This window comes from Pseudochaenichthys georgianus, chromosome 17 (genome assembly GCF_902827115.2).
Source record: "Pseudochaenichthys georgianus chromosome 17, fPseGeo1.2, whole genome shotgun sequence".
Classification (NCBI taxonomy): Eukaryota; Metazoa; Chordata; class Actinopteri; order Perciformes; family Channichthyidae; genus Pseudochaenichthys; species Pseudochaenichthys georgianus.
In genome coordinates, this window is record NC_047519.1 from 8,463,259 (window position 1) to 8,471,453 (window position 8,195).

Consider the following 8,195-nt stretch of genomic DNA (forward strand, 5'->3'; position numbering starts at 1 on the left):
TGTTGATAGAAGAGAAGAAATTATTGTCTGGGTCTCTTTCATAATCCAGATCTTTTGTTTTATAGTCAGTGTATTCAAATGTTTTTAGCAACAGTTGGTCTTGTTCCTTGTTCATCTGAGACATATTAATATGTTCCCCTATTGAAGATTATTGCCTCCATTCAGTGTGTAAGTGCTTGTTACCTTATGTGTGGTCCAGAACATGAAGATTATTGGTATTTATAATAAAATAATAATATATAATATTTTTATAGCGCCTTTCAGGAAACCCAAGGTCGCTTTACAAGTCGGGTAGGGGGGGGGGGGAGTAGGGAAAAAAAAAAAAAGGCAGACAGGTTAAGGGGGTGGGGGGGGAAGTAGTGGAAAAATAAACCTATTAAACTAACTATACAGTGGGGAAAGCCTTGGTAAAAAGGTGCGTTTTGAGGGCTTTTTTGAAAATGTCCAGGGTTGCGGATTTCGGTGGGGAGAGAGTTCCAGAGGGTGGGGGATGCCACACTGAAGGCTCTGTCACCAAAAGTCCGCAACCTGGTGCGGGGGGTGGAGAGGAGATCCTGTCCAGATGATCTTAGCTTCCGGGATGGAGTGTGGTAGCGGAGATTTATCCAGATGACCAGTACTTTGGCCTCCTCAGGTGTTCCGTTTAGGTTTATAAACATTTTGCAGTTTGTTGTCCAGGGGGGTATACTACGAAGCAGGATTTTCGCTTAGCCGGCTAAATTCAGGGAAAACTCCGGCTTTCCGGTCCTACGAAGCTGGTTCTCTTTTTAGCAGGCTAGATCTCCATGGTAACTTATGCTTAGCGGCTAACCTGGTCGGGACCAGGTTAGGTTGCAGGCTAAGAGCTCAACTCAGTGAAAGCACTGCCTGCTGACCAATCAGATCTCAGTGTGCGGAGTTTAAAGCGATCAAGTCATATTACAGGAGAAAGGAAATACAGAAAAGCTGCCGTTGCAGGAAAGATGGCCGGCAAAAATCACCGACTGTGTGAACGTGAACATTAATAGAATATCACCTCCCATCTTCAGAGCAATCTGACTATTATAACATTAGCGTTAAGAAAGCTTACTTAAATATCTGCCACAACATAAGTAACCGGATCAGAGTACATTAAGTACAGTCCGCGGCATATCACTTCATAATGTATCACATATCTCCTTATCTGAGTCAGCTGAGCCGTATCTGGCCGTGCAACACTCACAGTGTCACATACTGGATGCAGAAGTATTATTTTAACACATTAAGTTGATGAAACACTCGAGTCAAATGTAATTGAAGTCAGATCGTGTTTTAGACGGGGCAGTGATATCATAAACCTGTTAATGTATGCATTCAAACACTTTTTCTGTTACCAGCTGTATTCACCTTGCAGGTTCAGCTCTGTGGCTTTGATCCTGGATAAAGTGTTTAAGTCATGGATGTTTAAAGTTTAACTTCTTCATATGTCTAATATTATAGTTATTATAGTTGACTTTTCATTCCTATGACGCTGCGCTGTCAGTATGCTTCTCCATGTTTGTGATTGGTCGAATGCTCCAAATACCACCCCTTTCATGTGAACGCGCACCTAACTAGATAGGACACGGCTGGCTTGAGCGATCCACTTGATAACCAGCGTCGTAGTATCGTTTAGCGAGAGCGCGTATGTTTTGGATTAGGCCAACCGGCTAACTCAAACATATCCAGGTTAGGTTGAACCAGCTTCGTAGTACAGGCCCCAGGTGAAGACAATTAGACAATCACAACAGCGGGAAAACAGACAAGGCAGGAAACGTACTTTAGACACATGAGGGTAGACAAGACTATCAAAAATAAAACAGGAACCTATCTAAACACATAACATGAAACCTAAACTAGGGAACAATCTTTAGCAGAGCCGTCTACGCACAACAGTACCCTCCCCTCTAGGGACGACACCTGACGGCCCTGGGACCTCCAGATGACACCTGTAGTAGTCCTCGATTAAGTCTTTGCCCACGATAAAACTGGACGGGACCCAGGACCGTTCTTCAGGACCGTAGCCCTCCCAATCAACCAGAAATTGATGACATCGGCCTCGATTTCTCACTGACAGGAGACGTTTGACAGAGTACACCGGACCGCCATCAACAACACGGGGGGGGGGAACCAGGGGACTGTCCAGAACCGGCTTGATTCGGCTGACGTGGAACGTTGGATGAACCCGTAGTGACCTGGGCAGACGGAGACGGACAGATACAGGATTGATTATTTTAGTGACAGGAAATGGACCCACAAACCTTGGAGCGAGTTTCTTTGACAAGACCCTGAGTGGCAGATGCTTTGTGGACAACCACACCCGCTGCCCCAGACCGGGGCATATGTAGGTGCCGCCCACCGCCGTTGATCCGCCACCGTCTTCATTCGAGCCGAATTCCTCAGGAGGACCCGACGAGCTGCAGCCCAAGACACGGTGGCATCTTCTGACTAAGGCGTGAGCAGATGGCACCACCACCTCCTTCTCAGTGTCTGAGAATAGAGGAGGCTGATAGCAAAAGACACAGTCAAAGGGAGACAGACCGGTAGCAGAGGTGGGCAAAGAGTTGCGTGCATACTCCACCCATGTCAGATGCTCGCTCCAGGTTGCAGGGTTCTGAGAAACCAGGCAGCGCAGGCACGTCTCCAGCTCCAGATACGGCTGGAGAAGCTGACTCAGATAAGGAAATATATGATATATTATATGATCGATGATCTGATTGATGATGTAATATAAATGATAAGTGCGACACGTCGGCGTCTTCTCTGCATAGGCTACGGCAGTTTACACTGTATTTCCTTTATCCTGTAATATGACTTGAGAGATTTAAACTCCGCACACTGAGTTGATCTCTTTTCTATAGACGCCGGAGGCGGGCAGCGTCAGGTAAAAGAAGTTATTTAGCCTTCTCAAACCTGAGCCTCACGCGCCGCCTATGGGCAAGAGCTTCGGAGCTAAGAGGCGGCGTCGCTTACGTCTCTCTATACGTCGAGGTGGGGGCAGGTAGATGCTGAAGACCACAAAGAAGTCTTGCATTTCGCATGTGATGTTTGTAAAGTTCCAAGTAAAATCGTCCCTTGTAAAGTAGTCCGATGCCTTCCATATATATTTTCGTAAGACGATAACCAAAGCGAACAGCGCTTCAATAAGTGAGGGATTTCCACGCGGTTTGGACTTTATGAAGCAGGCACGTAAACGGTGACGTCATGACGCAGCAGCGGCAGCTCTGGGCGGTGTGAACAGAGCGGGAGCAGAAAAGGGAAACCGGAGCTGAACCAGAAAAGCTCCCGCTCGGAGCTAGAAAGGGAAAAGTGCTGGTGTGAAAGCCGCATCAATGGCTCTTGATGACATCAATGAGCAGTCCCAATAGATAATGTGGTATACAAATAAATAGGATAGGTCCAGATTTCTTCTATTTTGTGTTGTACGATTTGTTTTATTGATTGCTGATGGGTGCATATATACTTGTCCGTTTTATAAATAGGGTTTATTCAACAGCAGTAAGGCATTAAGTTGCTAAATTAACGTACACTGAACTGTAAAACAACTTACCACTATTTAGGAAAGGCTCTGATCAGGAGGGTTGACTAGAAGGACAGCAAAGAGGTAGTGTCATGTACAACCATTGGTAGATGTTGCACCTGAAAGAAAGATAAGGAAATAAGAGAAGACAGGAGGACAAGCTTTAACCTGAGCCTGTTTTTTCAGTCTTTACAATGCACAGTTGGAAATTACATTCCAAAGGCTAAATTCAAACTCAATACCATAAATAACTGGGTACCAAAGTGCTTTACCTGATAGAAAACGTTCCACACGGAGCAGCAACCATCCGGCTCGGCCTTTTGCTGCATATCATCTCCTCCCTCTCCACTATTTCCAGTAGATCTCAACTGTCCAATAAAACTTAAATTCCCCAAAAAAATCATATTAAAAAAGTTCAAAACAATAACTTGCTTGTGGCATTGAAATGGGTTAGAATCTCACCTTTTTCCTGGATGTGAGGAAGGCCAGGAAGTCGTTCCCTTCAAGTCCGCAACCAGTCATAGGAGTTCAAATGCAAAGCCTGAACGATGACAAGAGCGAGACTTACATTTTACAATTATATTTTTAAGTAATACCAGAGCAGTGTGTAAATAGGCCCTGTACGACATGCAAAGAACAGATAAAATCCCCTGACAGACTCACACACTTTGGTGATGTCCTCATCTGATAATGTTTCATTTTTTAGCAGCAAAGTAACATTACTCAAAGTATATGTCGGACCCAACTCATTTACAGTAGGCTTGTTTGAGACAAGCGAGACCTGCGCGGTTGCGATCAACGTCTCGCTAGTGCGTTGCATGATGGTTACGGCCCGTCCACACTACAGCGTCGACAGCGTCGAAAGCTCCAATCTGCCCATTCACTTTCAATGGGGTGACGTCACGTTGCCTCGCTTTTTCACCGAACTGAATTGTGGGTAGCAGAGCGGTCCGTCTCCGCCGTCTCCGGCGTCAGATGTTGAACAATGTTCAACTTCTGACGCCGGAGACGCCGGAGTAGCCAGCGCCAGCCAATCAAATACCGTTTCTGAAAATCTGACAGCTGAAGCCGTAGCCAATCAAACCGCGTCTAAGCTGGGAGAGATATCCCGCCGTTCATTTCTATATTTCAAAAAAAGTTGGAGGAGAAACTAACTATCGCCGTAGCAATCACCCGGTTTTGTATGACCAGACCCTCTTCACCTACCGGGATACAAACCGGAGGAACCAGGCATGGAGGGAGGTGGCAGAGACAGTGGGGGAAACTGGTAGGTTTTCGCCTGTTTGGGGAGTTTATATATATATTGCTCCCATACAATCCCCGGGGTTTTTTGCTTTGTATGTCGGGGGCGGGAGATTCATGTGATTGGTTGTTGGTCGTGTTGCTTGAATAAAATCCCCAAGCTCCAGACACGCCCAGCTCCAAGCTATTTAGTCATTTTGTCCGACTTGCTCTGGAGGCTCGCCTACATGAGACGTTGAAATCTCGCGGGACAAAGACGCCCGCAGCCTTGAGAGCGGTACGTCCACACAGCAGCTTCAGAAGAAACTTCCACCGCTTCCAACGCTTCTCTGCCCATTGACTTTGAATGGGGATGACGTCACTTTGCCTCGCTTTTCGCCGAACTGCATTGTGGGGGAGCGAAGCGAAGATTTCCAGGATGTCCAGGATGTCCAGGATTCAAAAGTTGAGCAATGTTCAACTTTTGAAGCTGAGCGGGAAGCGCCAGCCAATCAAACACGTTTATGCAAATCTGACAGTAGAAGCGCTAGCCAATCAAACCGCGTGTAAGCAGGGAGAACCAGACCGCAGTTCATTTCCTCATATTCCAAACGAGAAATTACGGTAGCAAATCACCCGGTTCTTTACGACCAGAACTATTAACGGGATACAAACCGGAGGAACCAGGCATGGAGGGAGGTGGCAGAGACAGTGGGTGAAACTGGTAGGTTTTTGCCTGTTTGGGGAGTTTATATATATATTGCTCGCATAAAATCCCCGGGGTTTTTTGCTTTGTATGTCGGGGGCGGGAGATTCATGTGATTGGTTGTTGGTCGCATTGCTCGCAAAAAATCCCCAAGCTGTCAGACACGCCCAGCTCCAAGCTTTTCAAGATTTTTGAAAAGCTGCTGTGTGGACGTACCGTGAGGCGCGGAGAGGCGGCGCAGTTGCTCTCCACGAGCTGCGGAAGCAAAATGCTTGAGGAAAACGACTCGCTGGTATCTCGAGCTGAGCGCTCATTGGTGGTTTTTACCCCGTGCTGCTGATGAAACTCTCCATTGGCTCGGCAAAAGTGTTTTGTTGTTTTGTGTCAGTTTTACGCCGCCACTTCCATTCACATTTTTCATCATTGTTCCACAATGTTTATCATCATGAAATTAATTTCTATATATTTTATACTATACTTGCACTGCTTGACGTTTTCATACTTTATATATCTTAGCATATTCATACACACTGTTCATACTGCTCACAGGCTGCTGTGTATATCTAGTGTATTCATACCCCTCACTGTTTATTCATCATTCAATTCATTCTATATGTTATTCTGTCTATTGTGTACATTCCTTTTCACTTCACTGCTTGTTGCACCTGGTTAGAAGCTAAACTGCATTTCGTTGTCTCAGTACCTGTAATATGTGCAATAACAATAAAGTTGAATCTCATCTTGAGCAGGAACAAATGTATTTACTTAGTACATATCTGACATTACGATTAAACACATGCATTCTTTAGAAGAGAGAAACTTGCTCTGTCATAGGCCTACTGGGTCAGGCTACAAGGAAGTGGAGAGGAAAAGATCCCAAACAGAATACTGCAGGATTGCTGGGAATATACAAAGTTCCAGGGGCGTGGGTTTGGCTGGACGAGTAAGGAGAGAACGAGGGCAGATGGAGTGGAGACCATAACGTTTGCCAAAGCAAGCCCATTTAGCCGTGTTCCCCCATGGCTTTTCCCAGAAGCTAATATAGATGTGAGTATCATAGAAAGGAAAAAAGAGTAGCAAATAAATGAAGTGGGAATTAAAACGAGTATGTACCCGAACGAAAAGTATTACAATTACCTACACATTTACACAGATGGATCAAAGAAGCATGAATGCGTGGGGATCTGTGTGTATATCCCAGAATTCCAAATATCAATCTCAAAACGAGTGTCACATAACTTATCAGTTTATACAGCAGAAATACTGGCAGCAATTATTGGGCTACAATGGGTTGAAGAGGTCAGACCTGATAGGGTGGTGATATGCACAGACTCACTATTTGCTTTGAAAAGCATACGGTCGACAATAAGTGTTAGAGAAGATTTAATTATTGAACTTAACCATTGCTTATTGAGACTTCAGAGAAGGGGAATAGATGTGCAGTTATGCTGGGTGCCTGCACATGAGGGGGTTCAAGGGAATGAGCATGCTGATAAGTTAGCAAAATATGCGTTACAGAAGGAAATAGCAATACCAGTTTCACTTGGAAAAGGAGAAGGAAAAGCAATAATCAAGAGGAAGGGTATTGAAATATGGCAGAAATGGTTGGAGGAAGATCAGAAAGGGAGGAGATACCACAAGTTACAGAAATCAGTCATAACAAATATCTATACAGAAAGGAACAGACGGGATGAGATCACCATCACTAGACTCAGATTGGATCATACAGGATTAAACGGCACAATGTTTATAATGGTAAAAAGCGAAGTTGAAGAATGCAGGGGGTGTGGAGTGAAAGAAAATGTGGAACACATCATATTACACAACAACATGTACAAAACAGAGAGGGAAAAACTAAGGGACAGGGTCAGAGAGACAGGAAGGGAGTGGATCCTGATGGGGATACTGGGAACAGAAGGTGGTGAGGGGGTCAGAGAGGCAGGAAGGGAGTGGAGTCAGTGGCGGAGCCAGGACATTTTCAGTGGGGTGGCCAGGATGGAACCAGTGATCATTTTGGGGTGGCATTGAAATCACCATTATATAAACATAAAAATACATCTCACTATAACATAAGGGGTTATTTAAGGCACCTCCAACACACCTACATTATTTGGGATTAAGCTAGTGGTGGAATAGATCAAATAATATCCAGTATATCTAACTATTTTTTTCTTATTCCCACAGGCAAAGTAACAACGAAGCTTACATTATACAAATGTAGTGCAATATACAGACTGTTTAGCTTATGGTGATCAGCAGCACTATGAGCTCATTATCTCAGTGTATCATCAGGAATACAGAACACACATCATTTAAATAAGAGTTTTTTAATTAAATTATTGGTGAAGAATAAACATAAATAACAATAAACAATAGCCCTTAACCCTGTAAGGCCCCCAGTTGTAATTTTACAATATTACTTTAAGCTATCCAAAAAAGTCAGTAAATGTTTTGGTTTTTTAAAAGGCTACATTTACATAGTCAAAAGGTCCTTTTGTTCAGCCTCACAATGCTATTGGGTAGTACATGTGTTTATAGGTCCTGCCCTCTGGCCATACACGCCAGGGATTTTGGGCCCAAGAAAATATATCACATTGGGCCCCACCACCAAGCACAGGCCACGCCAACCAAGCACACTGTAACCACACCTCCAGAACCCAACCGACTAATTTATGCTTTAAATAAGTCTACTTGTACAGGCTTGCATCTATCTTGTAGTCCAATACTAACCGCACAATATTTACTGACACT